Raw genomic sequence first — 17,728 nt, 5'->3', positions numbered from 1 at the left:
ACAAATATGTTAAGAAAAGTGATAGTTTAATGACGAAAATTAATGACACGTACAAATATGTGTAATATTACCATTACATGGATTATTAGACAAATGTCGCTATTCAAATAGAATTCCATCTGATAAGTATGTTCAAATGTTACGCCATACATAATCAGGCCGATTCATTGAAGCTGATAACAACATGATAACATAAAGTTTTCGCAGAAATACACCAAAACCCCAATTGTAGGCGCCTCTTTTATTGCCTCAATGAATTCTCTGTCTTCTTATAGAAATCCCATTGCAAAGCAAGCTTATATGAAAGTTGCATGTTTAAATCCCTCAACAATCTTCAGATCATCATAACTTGTAGGCCATTTCTTCACTGTCAACAACATTCGCATATAATATAATTCCCCGGTTGTTGGAGGCACCCAAATTAAACGACCAATTGTATAACCACTTTTCCTCGATTTCCAACATCTTATTCTCTTCACACAAACAAACTTTGACACAAATTTTCCATATGTCAATAGCTTGGCTTCTTCATATTCTCTGTTTGCCACAAACCAAGATGTAAACACGTATTCAGTTACACTCGCCTTAAGAAGGATATTGTCAATTTGTTCAAAATCTTTGTAATACACCGAATTATCTCCTTCCATGTGAAAAAACAATCTTTCAACAGTCAGTTTTCTTCCATGGATAGAATATGAAAATATTTTCCAACACGCTTACTTGGTGATATATATCTACAATTAAGGTATTTTTTGATTTCATCATTATTTCCTTCACCAGCAGCTGTAGTCGGAACAATAACAACTTATATTATCAGAACCCTCCTTGTTGATGTACTTGATGAGGTATTTAATAGAAGTACTTTGATTTCACTATTCCATGTTGACGTGTGCTTCATATTTCATAAGAAAATATGTGCATTGTAGGGTACAACATGGCGCTATTTAGCATGATTCCATTCTTCTCAATTGTAAAGTCGTTATCCTTTCTTCTATAAATCGGATATTCATCTTGATCAAGTATAGTGACATTTTGGAACTTCTATGGATAGAACTTTGAACACTTTCCATTCTTCATACACAGACATTTAGGATTTGCCATTCCATAAGGGCCATGTACCATGTGGTTCTTTACAAGACTATACAACTTTGGTTGTTTTAAAGGGTATGGTACCTCAACAGATATAATTTTGTCAATATCACCAGGTGCTAGATATTTATTTGATGGATGTAAGAAGATTAGGAGGGGACATGATACAAACCTCTCTTTTGGAATTCTATGGTGTACATGTCTGTTATGAATAACAAATATTATAAAAAAATCAATATGTCTGTTATGAATAACAAAGATTATAAAAAAATCAATGTAAAGAAGCAAAAAACAAATAGTAGTATATGTAAATTATGTAGTATGAATGAATATTATGAACTTACATGCTAGAACTTTTCCTAAGACATCTTTCTTAGTCACGTATGATAATAGGCTATCAAACTTCATTTTAAAAACTCTAGCAATGATATTAGGTCTATCTTGTGGCTTCAAGTTGAGAGGATTCAAAGCTAGTTGAGTTTTCGACCAATTTGGGTTGCATGTGAAAGTAATGAAAAGATCAGGCAAGCCAAATTTACTACAAATAGACATGCCATCATAGTATAGTTGATCTATAAATCTCTTACTACCAACATAAGATGAAGGTAAGATGACTCATTTTCTAATGCTCGACTCACGTGTTTGGCCTTGGTCTCCTTCTACATTAAGGCTACGATACTTAAAAACTCAAAACTTGGATTGATTGTTACGTAGACATTTCAATCTTTCTCCCTCTAACATGGTGTAAACATCAACCAAAAATTGTTGAAACAATCTTCGAGACGACAAAAGAGTTTTACCTTATTCAAATCTTGTTTGGATGCGAAATGCCAACCATTCTCGAATAGTAAGTCAGTTTCTTGGGTTATCGTCGAAGATATCCAGATCTCTGTTAGCCACATCTGGTCTATAACCATCTTCTTCATATGGAAATATCAAAGGATACTGGTAAGCCAAATGACTTGCATGAAATTCATCAATACATTTTAGTGACCCCCTTTGTCTTTGCATAATAATGCCTCTTTCTTCAGTTGTGTCAATATCATCAATTATTAAAGTTGAAATTCTGGTATCAGATATGAGATGTCGAAGGTAATGTCACGATAATAATATCTGAACAATACAAACACAATAAAGATAAAGAACAGTAATGCAAGAGACACAAGCAATTGTTAACCCAGTTCGGTGCAAACTCACCTACGTCTGGGGGCTACCAAGCCAGGAAGGAAATCCACTAAAATAGAATCAGTTCAAAGACTCTCAGTAAACAACACAAGTTACAGTCTTTTTCACCTAATCTCTACCCGTGTGACTTCTACCTAAGAACTCTTAGATATGAGATCCCACTCACTCCCCCTCAATCACACTAGTGATATTAAACAAGAATTATAATGAAAAGAAGACACTCTTCAAAGACACACACTTGATCTTACTTAGCAGCTTCAATCAAGTAGACACACACCCATGCTTAAAAGCTTTGAGTGACAAATTACAACTCAAAAATTAGACCAAATCAATCATCTATGGATGAATTGAATGGCTTACAATTCACACGACCACACAAGACTTAAACCCTTATTCTCTCTCAATATTTCGTTCGTTATTTCTTGTGTATCAAATCAGGTTTTCCATGTCCTTTTTATAGAAGCATTTGGCTGGGCTTGGACATCATAAAACCCTAAAACTATTTTCCATTCATATCTTCTCATGACAGTTGATTAGATCTCTTTGGAAAATAAGTTAATCACGTTGTAATTACTGATTGATAGCGTGTTTAATCATATCTTCAATCATACATAGATTGCCATTAAAAACGCAATCACATAACACATAACATTCAGACTGAATGTTCTGTATACAGATGTCATGACATCGGGTCTGACATCCTGGAAAAATCCTGCATAATTATATTTTAAATGGTCACGACTTTATGAGTCTATCGGGGTACTAACTGCAAGCGCACAGTCTAATCGCGTAGTTTTAAAAGATATCGATCCCACAGGGACTTAATGAATCGATCTACCATTTTTCTAGGGTTACTGCGTAAAGCTAAGGCGGATGATACTTTAATGATTAGGGGAGAAAAGTAAAACTAAATTTGGATCTAGATAAAATATCAAATAATATGGATATCAGTATGTAGTTCGTCGTATTTGGGGAATCAAATCTTCGTTGGTCTTTTTCTTAATTTTAAAATAAGTCTTTTCAGTAGACACTATTAATTAAAAGTCTTTTCCTCAAACTCTCGCTTTGTTGAATTAGACTATGACTTTATATTTTAACGTACGCTCTCACTATTTCGTTAAGTCTAAAATCACTTTTGAAAATAATAGAATCTATAGAAACTCCTTTTGAGAAAATACTAACCATTTAAACGCCCTCGTCTCAAACTCTCGCTCTGTTGACTTAGATTATATGATTAAACTTAAATGCTTAACTCTCGTCCTCACATTTAACTTTTAAAAATAATTTTTGAAAATAATTAGAATTTAATTAACCTTAAAAATTGCTTTCGCCCTGATTTAAAGTTAATGTTCAATTTACACTGTCCAGTTAAAAACTCAAACCGTCGTTCTATTGATTTTAACTTCTTTATGTCTTTTACTCTCGTACAAAAACCTTGGCATTAACTTTGTAAATTGAGACCAGAAAAAGAGTGACTATATTCTGAAATAAATTTAAACCAACTCAATTTGGATTCCTTTATTCCGCTTACTTTACATACCGATATCTAAATTAATTAGCCAGACATGATGAACATGCATAAACAATAATCATGCATAAATACGGCCATATCAAACAAACAACATATATAAACAGCGGAACAAAGCATATGTAAATTAAAACGATAAATCAATTAATTAATGAACCTGGAAAAATACTAGAAATCTGGATTTTATCTCCTACACTTCGGTGCTCGAACACTCCACCACAAGTCGGTTGGATTTGTTCTTCACAATTCTCGATCAGATAGGAAAGTAAAAACAAGGAAATAAAATACTATGATCTAACGTAAGGTTAGATCCAGTAAAAATTACACAATAGTTTCCGGTGTAGAAACTATCGTGAGAAAGTAAATTGTATGCTTCAGAAATTAAACTAGAAAAAAGAAAGAAATAAATTACTTGAAAAGTTAGAATGCTGGAGAAATTGTACGGAGAAGAGAGAGCTTTAATTGGCTTTTGTGAGGTTTATTTATATTAACCTCCCAAGATAACCGTCTCCTAGAATGTGTCTTCAGTATGGTTCAAAGCGTCTCCGAGTGCATGAGAGAATTTAGGGGAAACCGTCCACTCAGTCACGCACGTAAAGCCGAAAATATAGGAGTGGAATATATGACGTCCGTCACACTATGTGTTACGGTCGTAACACTAGGTCTTAGGACGTGGCGACCGGCACGTGCTTGTTGCGGTCGTGACAACAATTTTTTTGTTCCAAACGTGGGCTGGGCTTTGGTGCTTCAGCTTGCTGCTTTTCCTAGAAAACCTTCTTTTTGCACCCCTTTTCTTTCTTTTTCACATGTGCTTTAAATAATGATACCTGAAATAAATAATAAAAAAATGCCGAGTAATATCGAATAATATAAAATAAATTGAATCAAATAACGATATAATTTAATTAAATCAAGTCTAAAAATGTGATATAGTTTCATGTTATCAAACTCCCCCACACTTAGACTTTTGCTTGTCCTCAAGCAAGAAACAATGTAGAAATCGATTTTTTTTTTTTAAATATTAGCCAGATGAAATTTCCAAACACACATCAGTTTGTAATAGGTTGCAAGTAAATCTCGTTAGAAATAACCTGAGTTTAATTTTAACATCAAAAACTACCGTAACAACACAAAATAATCCCACCTTATGCAAACCAGTTCGAGTCATGCTATTATAGCTCAGCCTAGTTCTTTTACTCTTATTTCACCCGTTTTCATTCGAGCGAAATCACATTAAGCCCTTTATCTTTTCGCGCACATAGTGGAGTAACCGGTTAGCGATTCTGATCCCCTTTTAGTTAGAAGTTCTGGTACATAAGTTGGATAACTTCTTTATTTAGTCTATTGCAAATTGCGGGGGATCGGACCGTAGTCCGCCCTACCAAGTTCAGCACCAGAAACCGCTGAACCAACTCACAATGGATCGTTCATACTATGGTTTTGTAGGGTCCGCAACCTTTGGATTAAATGATCGGGTAAGGATCACCTAACTTAATTAGTGCATTTCCTGATTTTTAATATGTTATTTTGGGAATCATTCACTTGTATTCATCGGCTCTCCACGTAGTTTGCTATTAAGATGGTGCAGACTTCTCGTATAAACTACTCGGGGTTACTATAAAACTAAAAGTTTCAAGGAATTGGTATAATAGGTACTTAAACTGATCTAACATGCTGAGGTTTTTAGAGTGTTGGGGCGGTAATAATTTTGTCTTAATTTCACTCAAGTTTTATAAAATAAGCAACCTTTATACTTATTGAGTGTGTTGAATTTTGTTATGGCTCAAGAAAATTGAGGAGAATAGATAATAAAATTTTTTCACACTAGGGACTTGACTTAAGAATTTTTTTTTATTATTGAAAGGGAAATAACATACTTGAAAGGGAAATAAACATACTTGAAAGGGAAATAAACATGAATGAAACAAAGTTTTCCCCCTACACTTAAATGAAACATTGTCCCCAATATTTCAAAAAAAGCGAAAAAAAGGAAAAAATGGTACCCAAACTCAATTCTGCCTGCGTCCTCTTGTTCTCGGACCCGGTGATCGTTCACGTACTGCCAAGTCATCAAACCTGTTAAGCAAGTCAGTGAACCTCTGGTCGGTTATTGCATTCCTCTCTTGTTGTTGTTGTTGTTGCATCTGGCGCATCAGTTGCATTACTTCGGTATTCTGCGCATGCATGGCATCAAGCCGTTGGTCTTGATGTTCAATAGCATCCATGATGTCATCATTTGTTGCAGGCCTTCTTCTTCGACGATGTCGGGAGGATGGACCAGCTACATTATCGGAAGGATTATGTGGGACAGAATGTTGTTCAGGACCTTGATCACCTTGCTCCATTTCATCAAACTCGTCTGGGGGCGGGTTTGCTTGTGTAGGCATGGTAGGTTCGGGAGCATTCAAATTGTAGATGAATTTGTTGGGGTTAGTAACATCGGTGAGTGTAATGTTGGGCAAAATGACGCTTGAGATTTCTTGGTTATTCACCATAAGATAATAATTCCCGCCTACCCTATTTTTGATTAAGCGGCAGGAGCGACAATAGCTGATATCCATAAACAGGGGTGGCAAAGATTGCAAATCCTGAAGTCGGTCCCCTAAATTTAAACCGAGTGCGATGGTGGTTATTAATCCTCCAATCACAAAAGGTTGATTGCCTCGAGCACAAAGGGTACGGATATGGTGAAGTAAGAAAGAGGCGGCGTTGACCCTTGTATTTGCTGAAAAGATGCAGTGTAGGAAGAATAATTCTTTCGCGTTAACTTTGCTGTTGTTGGCTCTTCCAAAGATGGTGTTTTGCAAAATACGGATAAAATACCGGATAGTGGGGTTGTGTATGTGTGAAACAAGTAATGCATCCCAATTGGTGGTTACCACACCAGATATTTTTCCAAAAAGTTCGAATGCGATCGTGTTCCACTCTAAGTTTGGAGGGATTCTTGGGTGGACGTCGTCTCCTTCAGGAAAACGTAGCATGTCACTCAACTGTTCCTGAGATAGTGCCTACTCAGTGTTGAACATACGGAATTTTGCGGTACCGGTTAAGTACTCGTCCTCACCGGTTGGAGTGGTGTATGAATAAGAGCTTAAAAACTCCAAGGTGAGTGATGGGTATGTTAGGTGATTTTGTGTGCACAGAAAAGTTAAATCGGATAACCTAAGCAGCCATTGCACTCCTTGATGTAATCCCAATTCTTGTAAGCAATTGAAATCTGGGTATCTGGTAGATGTGACACTGCGTTGCTGGAAACGAACAAACTGCTCCCGTTGATAGTTACTATCTTCAGTTCGGAAAATAATATTTCCAAATTGCATTTCTTGATTTTGGTTCTCCGCCATTTTGATTTGTAGGTAGAAAAAAAAGGAGAAAGGAAGAGGGGATGATTTTTTTTTGTATAGAATGGTTTTTGGGATGATGTGGTGTAGGAAGAAAAATGTGGTGAAGGTATTTAAAGAAAGAGTTTTGAAATTGGGAGGAGAAGTTGGTGAGAAATAAAAAATTAATGGGGATAAAGAGGTGAATTGAATGGGGGTAACAGTCATGACATGGTTACGAGGCAGCAATGTGTCACGTTCGTGACAGCATAACGGTCAAAAACATTTACGAGAAAGCAAGTTGTCACGTTCGTGACAGCATGCGTGACGGGCGTCATGGGGGTGTTGCGACCGTGACAGCATGCGTTACGCTCGTCACACCTCTGATCATGTAATGGTCAAAACGTTCGTCACGATGCAGGGTGGCAGCATGCATTAGTTAAAATTCGTGACAAGTTTTGTTTTATTATTATTATTAATTTTTTTTGAATTGCCATGACCATAAATATCAATGCTACTTTGACTTTATAAATTGTGTCATGGATGCTACTTTACTACACCATAGAATATATATTTTTTCTCTAATAAGCAAAAATACAGGTGGTAGTATATAATATTAGGAGTAATGTATACTTGTACGTGATCAGAAATTTAGCATGTAAGTAGTATCATACAATATATATCAGCATTGGTAATTTTAGACAGTGCATAAATCAAAATGAAATTTAATTTAACCAATAATGCCAGTAGCTTCATAAAAATAAACATAATGTAATATTTGACTGAAGATAAAATAAAACATGCGAAAAAAAATCCTAAGATTAAAAATATTGTCAAACGAAACTATAAATTTCCTAAGACTAAAACTAGTTAACTGCAATTCTTCTAGCCACTTGTAGAATCTCTCGTCGGAGGAGCAAAGGAATTGACACGGTGTAGCAACTCGTGAAATTGATTTGTCATTCTACTCATGTGTTCCATAAATTCATGTCCCATCATAGTTAACTCTTCTCTAATGGCATCTTGTTCTGACATCAAAGCTTGAATAACGGTATTATAATCAGTTCCGGGCATATGATGTCTAAAATCAGGTACTGCCGATTCTGCGGACGGGATAAGATGAGGTGGAGAGGCAACATCATGGTAACCGGTTGGTGTCTGCGGATCAGACTCAACATTAGGAATCTGGTTGTCAAGAATCTCATAATCTTGGATGGTTTCAACAGATCTAACAGGAGAAGGCATTCCATCCAGGTTGTAGAGCCAATTATTTCGGTTATGGACACTAGTCATCGAGCTAGGCATGGTGAATAGGTAAAAAACTTGGTTGTTAATTAATAGTTCAAACTCTTCAGGTCCAAGGTTTCCTATAAACATAGTGTTGAAAAGGAAATTTATATTCATAGGCTGAATACCGCAAAAAGGGTTCAAATCAAGCATGGGTTGGCGTAATCCAATAACATTAGCAATCATAGTTATCAATCCCCCTATTTGAATCGGTGCACGGTCATCTTGAATAAGGAGTTCAAAACTCGCCAACATATAAGTGGCACCATTCACTGGACGATTCTGGGAAGCACAAAATATTATGAAAAGTTCATCACGTGATACTGTGGTAATGTTTGAACTTTTCCCAAAAAGAGTGTGTGCTAGGATCTTGTGGAAATAACGAAAAGCTGGGTTATGTATGTTTCCAGAAAGAAACTCATGTTCCTCGGGTTCGTCATTTCCCGTCAAACTTCCCCAAAAATGCTCAAGCTCTCGATATTCAAAGAGGTCCTCTTGGTTCATAGTGAATGTGTCAAAAGAAGTAGGGAACCCTAAGAGGTTAGTAAATTCTCTAATGTTATACTGATACTCCATATTGAACATCCTGAATTGAATGAAACCTCGGTTTATTCCTTTTCCATGGTTCGGTAAATAAATCAGGGAGCTAAGGAATTCTAGAGTTAGCCTCCGGTAAGTAACAAATTGTCTCCGAATAGGAGTGGTTTCCCACCCTATTTGATTCAGCAGATATAGGAGACTATCTCTTAGCCCAAGTACGGTCATTGCACAATCATCAACATAAAAATTTGGATGCATCTCTCTCTCAGCAAGTTCTTCAAATTTTTGTCTCTGAGCTCTCCCTCGGAAATTAATACCCATGTGATCAATATGTGCCATCAGGTCAGTGTTAACTAAAGAAAAGAAAAACAAGAATTTTAGTCAGGATTTGGCCAGATGCCGAAAGAAGAAAAGAAGAAAAATTTAATAAAATAAAGAAAATGAAGAATGAAAACTGAATAAAATCAAAAGAATAATCAAAGAAAAATAAAAATTTGTGGGTTGTCTCCCACGAAGCGCTTTGTTTAATGTCGCAAGCTCGATAGAAAACTATTAAATGTTAATCTATTAATTTTGGAGACAATACATCTAAGTGCAGGACTTGCGAGTCTTCATTGTTTTCAGCATAATGATAATGTTTTAGACGCTGCTCGTTTACGATAAATGATTCAATAGATTTTCCTTTAATTTCTACAACCCCACTAGAAAAGACATTAGTGACTTTGAAAGGGCCAGACCACCTAGAGCGTAGTTTTCTTGGGAATAACTTAAGTCTAGAGTTAAACAATAGGACTACATCGCCTTGTTTGAAAGTTTTCCTTGATATACGTTTATCATGCCATTTTTTCGTTCTTTCCTTGTAGATTTTAGCATTTTCGTATGCATCTTGTCTAAGTTCCTCTAATTCGTTTATATATAGAATTCGCTTTTCACCGGCGGCCTTATAGTTTAAATTTAAATTTTTAATAGCCCAATAGACCTTATGTTCTAACTCCACTGGGAGGTGACACGATTTACCATAAATAAGCTTAAATGGGGTTGTTCCTATGAGAGTTTTGTAAGCGGTTCGGTATGCCCATAAAGCTTCGGGTAATTTTGATGACCAGTCTTTCCTCGATGTAGCGACAGTTTTTTCCAATATCTGTTTAATTTCTCTATTAGACACTTCCACTTGTCCACTAGTTTGAGGATGGTAAGGTGTTGCTACTCGATGTTTTACACCATACTTAAACAATAATTTTTCGAGTATTTTAGATATGAAATGAGATCCACCGTCATTGATGACTATTCTTGTGACACCAAATCTTGGAAAGATTATATTCTTAAAGAGTTTAATTACTACTCGTGTGTCGTTTGTTGGAGAAGCTATAGCCTCAATCCATTTTGATACGTAGTCAACCGCTACGAGTATGTACTTGTTACCAAAAGAAGGTGGAAAAGGTCCCATGAAATCTATTCCCCACACATAGAAAATTTCTACTTCCAAAATGCCTTTTTGTGGCATTTCGTCACGTCTAGATATGTTTCCTGTGCGTTGACACCTATCGCATTTCTTGACAACGGTATGTACAACCTTCCATATGTTTGGCCAATAAAGACCGGCTTGTAGGATTTTAGAGCAGGTTTTGGATGTACTTGCATGTCCACCATAAGGAGCGGAATGACAATGTTGGATTATACTTTCTACCTCTTCTTCAGGTATACAGCGACGGAAAATACCATCGGAGCCTCTTTTGAAAAGTAAAGGGTCGTCCCAGTAATAATGTTTTATGTCATGGAAGAACCGTTTCTTTTGTTTGTAGGATAAATCAAGTGGAACCACTCCGGCGGCTAAATAATTGACAAAATCAGCGTACCATGGTGTAACACATACAGCCAAGGTGGTCTCTACCTGTTTGTCAGCTCTATTTTCTTCCAAATTAGCTATAAGTTTATCTTACTAGAAATCATCGTTGATCGATGTTCTTTCCGGTTCCAGGTTTTCGAGTCTAGAGAGGTGATTTGCTACTACGTTTTCAGTTCCTTTTTTATCTTTGATTTCCAAAGCAAATTCTTGTAGCAACAAGATCCACCTTAGGAGTCTAGGTTTAGCGTCCTTTTTTGTTAAGAGGTACTTAATGGCAGCGTGATCAGTGTAAACGATTATTTTAGCTCCGACCAAGTAGGAACGAAATTTATCTAGTGCAAATACTAATGCTAAAAGTTCTTTCTCGGTCGTGGCGTAATTCATTTGCGCTTCATCTAGAGTTCTACTCGCATAATATATGACGTGAAGTTTTTTATCCTTTCGTTGTCCTAAAACAGCGCCTACGGCGTAGTCACTTGCGTCACACATTATTTTGAAAGGTTTATTCCAATCCGGGGTCTGCATTATGGGCGCGGAGATCAATGCTTGTTTAAGTGTTTGAAATGCTTCTAAACATTTATTGTCGAAGATGAATTCAACGTCTTTCATTAATAATTCGGTTAAAGGTTTAGTTATTTTAGAGAAATCTTTAATGAATCGTCGGTAAAAACCGGCATGTCCTAAGAAGCTTCGTATTTCCCTCACAGTTTTCGGAGGTTGAAGGTTTTCGATTACTTATATTTTGGCTTTGTCTACTTCAATTCCTCTATTTGATATGATGTGTCCTAAAACAATTCCTTCTTGTACCATAAAGTGACATTTTCCCAATTAAGTACTAGGTTTACTTTTACACATCGTTCTAGAACTCTTTCTAGGTTTTCAAGACATTCTTCGAAACTTTGCCCGTATACGGAAAAGTCATCCATAAAGACTTCCATGATGTTTTCGAGAAAATCGGCGAATATTGCCATCATGCACCTTTGGAAAGTTGCAGGAGCATTGCACAAGCCAAACGGCATTCGTCGATAAGCGAAGGTACCAAAAGGACATGTGAACTTTGTCTTTTCTTGGTCATCAGGATGAATTGGTATTTGAAAGAAACCTGAGTAACCGTCCAGATAGCAGAAATGAGAATGCTTGGCTAGTCGTTCTAACATCTGGTCTATGAATGGTAAAGGAAAATGATCTTTTCGGGTTGCTTTGTTTAGCTTTCTATAATCAATGCACATTCTCCATCCCGATTCAATTTGTTTGGTTATAGTTTCTCCTTTTTCATTTTCGATCACTGTTATACCTCCTTTCTTTGGTACTACGTGTACAAGACTAACCCATTTGCTATCGGATATAGGATATATGATACCTGCCTCTAATAACTTTGTTACTTCCTTCTTCACTACCTCACTCATGATTGGGTTTAGTCTCCTCTGATGTTCCCTAGAAGTCTTACAGTCTTCTTCTAGCATGATGCGGTGCATACAAATAGAAGGACTTATCCCTTTAAGATCGGTGATGTTGTATCCCAATGCGGTTGGATATTTTCTTAAGATATGTAGGAATTTTTCGGTTTCAAGTTTTCCTAGGTCTGCATTGACTATTACTGGTCGTTCAAGTTCTAAGTCTAGGAATTCATATCTCAGATTTTTGGGAAGTGTTTTCAGGTCGAGGGTTGGTTTCTTAAGGCATTGCGTAGGATCTGATGTTATTTCTAAACATTGGTTCAGTCTGTCTTCTACACGATAGTCGGACAAATCGTCATTTTCGAATTCTGTTTCTTTTATGCATTCATCGATGATATCCATGAAGTAACATGTGTCTTCTATCGCAGGTGCTTTCAAAAATTGGGAAAGAATAAACTCAATTTTCTCTTCTCCTACTTCGAAAGTGAGTCGTCCTCGTTTTACGTCTATGATAGCACCGACAGTTGCTAAGAAGGGTCTTCCCAATATAATGGGGGTAACTTCATCTTCTCTTATGTCCATAATTATAAAATCGGTGGGAATGTAGAATTGACCTATGCGTACGGGAACGTTTTCAAGAATTCCTACGGGATATTTAACGGAACGATCTGCTAATTGCACAGACATTTTAGTTGGTCTTAATTCTCCCATTTCAAGTTTCTTGCATATGGACAAGGGCATAACACTGATACCGACTCCTAAATCGCATAAAGCTTTGTCTATGACAAATTTTCCTATATGACAGGGTATAGAAAAACTACCAGGATCTTTAAGTTTAGGAGGCATATTTTGGATTATTGCACTACACTCAGTAGTGAGTGTAATGGTTTCGTTATCTTCAAGTTTCTTTTTATTAGATAAAATTTCTTTTAAGAACTTAGCAGATGAGGGCATTTGTGTAATAGCTTCTGTAAAAGGAATTGTGATGTTTAATTGTTTTAGTAGGTCAACAATTTTTTTCAATTGGCCCGCGTTTGTGGTTTTAATTAGCCTTTGAGGATAAGGGATAGGTGGTTTGTAAGGTGGTGGAGGTACATAAGGTTCTTTTTTTCTACGGTTTCCTTATTACACTCTTCCTTTTCCTTAGGTTTACCTTCTTCCTCAGTTGACTTTTTATAGTTTTGGTTCTCAATCCTTGGGTCAGATGGTCCTTCTACCTATGTACCACTTCGTAATATAATTGCATGAGCGTGGCCTTTCGTAATATAATTGTTGAGAAGCTATGAAGTTCTCCATCATGATTTCCAAGTTGGATTTCCTAGGAACGTTTTTGTTAGGTGTAGATGGGGTCGGCTTTTGATATCCAGGTGGTACAGCTGGAGCTTGACTTGGTGCGTATAAAGCGTTGTTACTTTTATACGAGAAATTAGGATGGTTCTTCCAGTTTGAGTTATAGGTATTCGAGTAAGGATTTCCTTGAGCATAGTTCACCTGATCTGTTTGAATTCCTGTTAGGAGTTGATAATCTGTAGGAGTGTGACCTTGAATTCTACAGACCTCGCAATTTTGAGTTACGGCAACCACGGTGGCTGGAGGTGATACATTTAAACTTTCAATTTTCTGGGCAAGAGCATCCACTTTTGCATTAACATGATCAAGGCTACTTATCTCGTACAGGCCACCTTTTGTTTGAGGTTTTTCTACCACTGTTCGGTCGCTTCCCCACTGATAATGATTTTGGGCCATGCTCTCGATAAGTTGATAAGCGTCGGTGTAAGGTTTATCCATAAGCGCACCACCGGCGGCGGCGTCTATTGTTAACCTTGTATTGTACAAGAGACCATTATAGAAGGTGTGAATTACTAACCAGTCCTCTAAACCATGGTGTGGGCAAAGTCTCATCATGTCCTTGTATCTTTCCCATGCTTCAAAAAGAGATTCATTATCTTTTTGCTTAAATCCATTTATCTGGGCTCTCAACATAGCTGTTTTGCTTGGAGGAAAATATCGGGCAAGAAAGACTTTCTTCAACTCATTCCATGTGGTGACTGAGTTGGAAGGAAGAGACTGAAGCCATCTTCTAGCTTTATCTCTTAACGAGAAAGGAAAGAGACGAAGTCGAATTGCCTATGAAGTGACACCATTAGCTTTAACAGTGTCAGCGTATTGGACAAATACGGATAAATGAAGGTTTGGATCCTCGGTAGGATTTCCAGAAAATTGATTCTGTTGCACTGCCTGCAACAGCGAAGGTTTAAGTTCGAAGTTGTTCGCTTCGATTGCGGGTGGAGCAATACTCGAATGCAGCTCATCCTGCGATGGAGCAGCGTAATCTCGAAGAGCACGAGCTGGTTCGGCCATCGCTGGTATCGTTAAAGGAAGGAGATTTTTGATATCAGGAACTTCGATTGGAGGAAGATTGTTTCTAGCACGATACTCCCGAATTCGTCGTAATAATCGGAGATATCGTTCGACGCCGTTGATTTTTAAGTAGTACGACTCGCCTTGTGAGCGAGTGTGTGGCATACAAATCAACGAAAAAGGGAAAAAAAATAAAAATTGCCTTAGTCTCTACAGCGTAACAGAAAGTTACGATATCGACTAAATAAAAGTCCCCGACAACGGCGCCAAAAACTTGGTCGCGACTTTATGAGTCTATCGGGGTACTAACTGCAAGCGCACAGTCTAATCGCGTAGTTTTAAAAGATATCGATCCCACAGGGACTTAATGAATCGATCTACCGTTTTTCTAGGGTTACTGCGTAAAGCTAAGGCGGATGATACTTTAATGATTAGGGGAGAAAAGTAAAACTAAATTTGGATCTAGATAAAATATCAAATAATATGGATATCAGTATGTAGTTCGTCGTATTTGGGGAATCAAATCTTCGTTGGTCTTTTTCTTAATTTTAAAATAAGTCTTTTCAGTAGACACTATTAATTAAAAGTCTTTTCCTCAAACTCTCGCTCTGTTGAATTAGACTATGACTTTATATTTTAACGTACGCTCTCACTATTTCGTTAAGTCTAAAATCACTTTTGAAAATAATAGAATCTATAGAAACTCCTTTTGAGAAAATACTAACCATTTAAACGCCCTCGTCTTAAACTCTCGCTCTGTTGACTTAGATTATATGATTAAACTTAAATGCTTAACTCTCGTCCTCACATTTAACTTTTAAAAATAATTTTTGAAAATAATTAGAATTTAATTAACCTTAAAAATTGCTTTCGCCCTGATTTAAAGTTAATGTTCAATTTACACTGTCCAGTTAAAAACTCAAACCGTCGTTCTATTGATTTTAACTTCTTTATGTCTTTTACTCTTGTACAAAAACCTTGACATTAACTTTGTAAATTGAGACCAGAAAAGAAGTGACTATATTCTGAAATAAATTTAAACCAACTCAATTTGGATTCCTTTATTCCGCTTACTTTACATACCGATATCTAAATTAATTAGCCAGACATGATGAACATGCATAAACAATAATCATGCATAAATACGACCATATCAAACAAACAACATATATAAACAGCGGAACAAAGCATATGTAAATTAAAACGATAAATCAATTAATTAATGAACCTGGAAAAATACTAGAAATCTGGATTTTATCTCCTACGCTTCGGTGCTCGAACACTCCACCACAAGTCGGTTGGATTTGTTCTTCACAATTCTCGATCAGATAGGAAAGTAAAAACAAGGAAATAAAATACTATGATCTAACGTAAGGTTAGATCCAGTAAAAATTACACAATAGTTTCCGGTGTAGAAACTATCGTGAGAAAGTAAATTGTATGCTTTAGAAATTAAACTAGAAAAAAAAAGAAATAAATTGCTTGAAAAATTAGAATGTTGGAGAAATTGTACGGAGAAGAGAGAGCTTTAATTGGATTTTGTGAGGTTTATTTATATTAACCTCCCAAGATAACCGTCTCCTAGAATGTGTCTTCAGTATGGTTCAAAGCGTCTCCGAGTGCATGAGAGAATTTAGGGGAAACCGTCCACTCAGTCACGCACGTAAAGCCCAAAATATAGGAGTGGAATGTGTGACGTCCGTCACACTATGTGTTACGGTCGTAACACTAGGTCTTAGGACGTGGCGATCGGCACGTGCTTGTTGCGGTCGTGACAACAATTTTTTTGTTCCAAACGTGGGCTGGGCTTTGGTGCTTCAGCTTGCTGCTTTTCCTAGAAAACCTTCTTTTTGCACCCCTTTTCTTTCTTTTTCACATGTGCTTTAAATAATGATACCTGAAATAAATAATAAGAAAATGCCGAGTAATATCGAATAATATAAAATAAATTGAATCAAATAACGATATAATTTAATTAAATCAAGTCTAAAAATGTGATATAGTTTCATGTTATCATTAAACATCCAGCAGGTACAAGATATCTTATGTTAAGACATCACATGTGACAACTTGTGAACACTCTTGGTTTTACCAAAATTGCTGCCAACACCTAGAACCAACAAAAGTAGCAACCTCAAAAACAGTAGGTTGGTTGTGAAGGAGAAGAGCGATCCAAAATGCAGCGGAATTAAAAAAAAATCTCCTTTAGTGATCCTTACGAATGGGCATGATCAGTGATAGAAACGCTACCTCTTGTGACAATTGAAACCTTTAATGCAGATCTACGGAGCGATCACGAACGTTGAATGGTGACAATGCCTCTACTAAGTCCACACGAACATATTACTTCAATCTCAGTGCTAGTTGCTACGAATGAAGGCTTTGAGTGAGAGAGAGAGAAATAAAATTACAACTGCACAAATGCTTCTGCACAAGGGTTCTATTTATAGAACCACTTGTGTGGGTTGCAAGCTAAAAAACCCACTTAAGTGTATGTGACCCATATCTTATGATATGCCAAAATCACTTAAGCGCGTGGTACCTTACCATATTTCGTATTCTACTTAAGTACACCGTATCTTACGATGTTTTACAATTCACTTAAGTGCACCGTACCTTACGGTGTTCCTTAGTTACTCTATCTCTCATCAATCCGTCCTTTTGTGTGTGACCCTGTAGGTTTTTGCGACATTAACAATTATATTAAATCACGTATTTAACATAATAAACAATGAGCGGTATCTAGCAACACATCACTGCTACACGAGACACGAAAATGTCATGTGATATGACAAATCCTTTTGTGATAATACTTATGTGTATAATTACCCTTTTGTCCATATGTCTATATTGAACACAAGGCATAGACCGTGCACTACGCCAAAAATGACTTTTAACAGCGCATATTAGACAGCGCTTTTAAAAGAAAGCGCTGTCTAAGGTTAAAATTAAAAACAAACACGGAAAATGTTCCAAGAAAATAATAAAAGCGTTGTCTAAGGGGGGGTCTTAGACAGCGCTTTCTAAAAGCGCTGTCTAAGACCCCCCCTTAGACAGCGCTTTTAGAAAGCGCTTATAAATATAGACTTTAGACAGCGCTTTTGGTAAAGCGCTGTCTAAAGTCTTTAAATTAAAAAAAAAATTAAAACCAAAAGCGCTGTCTAAGGGGGGGTTT

At 36.6% G+C, this 17,728-nt stretch overlaps 1 non-coding gene across 1 annotated transcript; it reads left to right on the top strand.

Moving 5' to 3' along the window:
• The first annotated feature begins 14,068 nt into the window (after positions 1-14,068).
• LOC127132910 (small nucleolar RNA R71) lies at positions 14,069-14,175 on the top strand. Its single transcript, XR_007806915.1, has one exon. It is a non-coding gene; the product is annotated as a small nucleolar RNA R71 (small nucleolar RNA).
• Positions 14,176-17,728: the final 3,553 nt, after the last annotated feature.

The sequence above is a fragment of the Lathyrus oleraceus genome, chromosome 3 (assembly GCF_024323335.1).
Source record: "Lathyrus oleraceus cultivar Zhongwan6 chromosome 3, CAAS_Psat_ZW6_1.0, whole genome shotgun sequence".
Taxonomy (NCBI): domain Eukaryota; kingdom Viridiplantae; phylum Streptophyta; class Magnoliopsida; order Fabales; family Fabaceae; genus Lathyrus; species Lathyrus oleraceus.
This window is presented reverse-complemented; position numbering and strand designations above follow the sequence as displayed.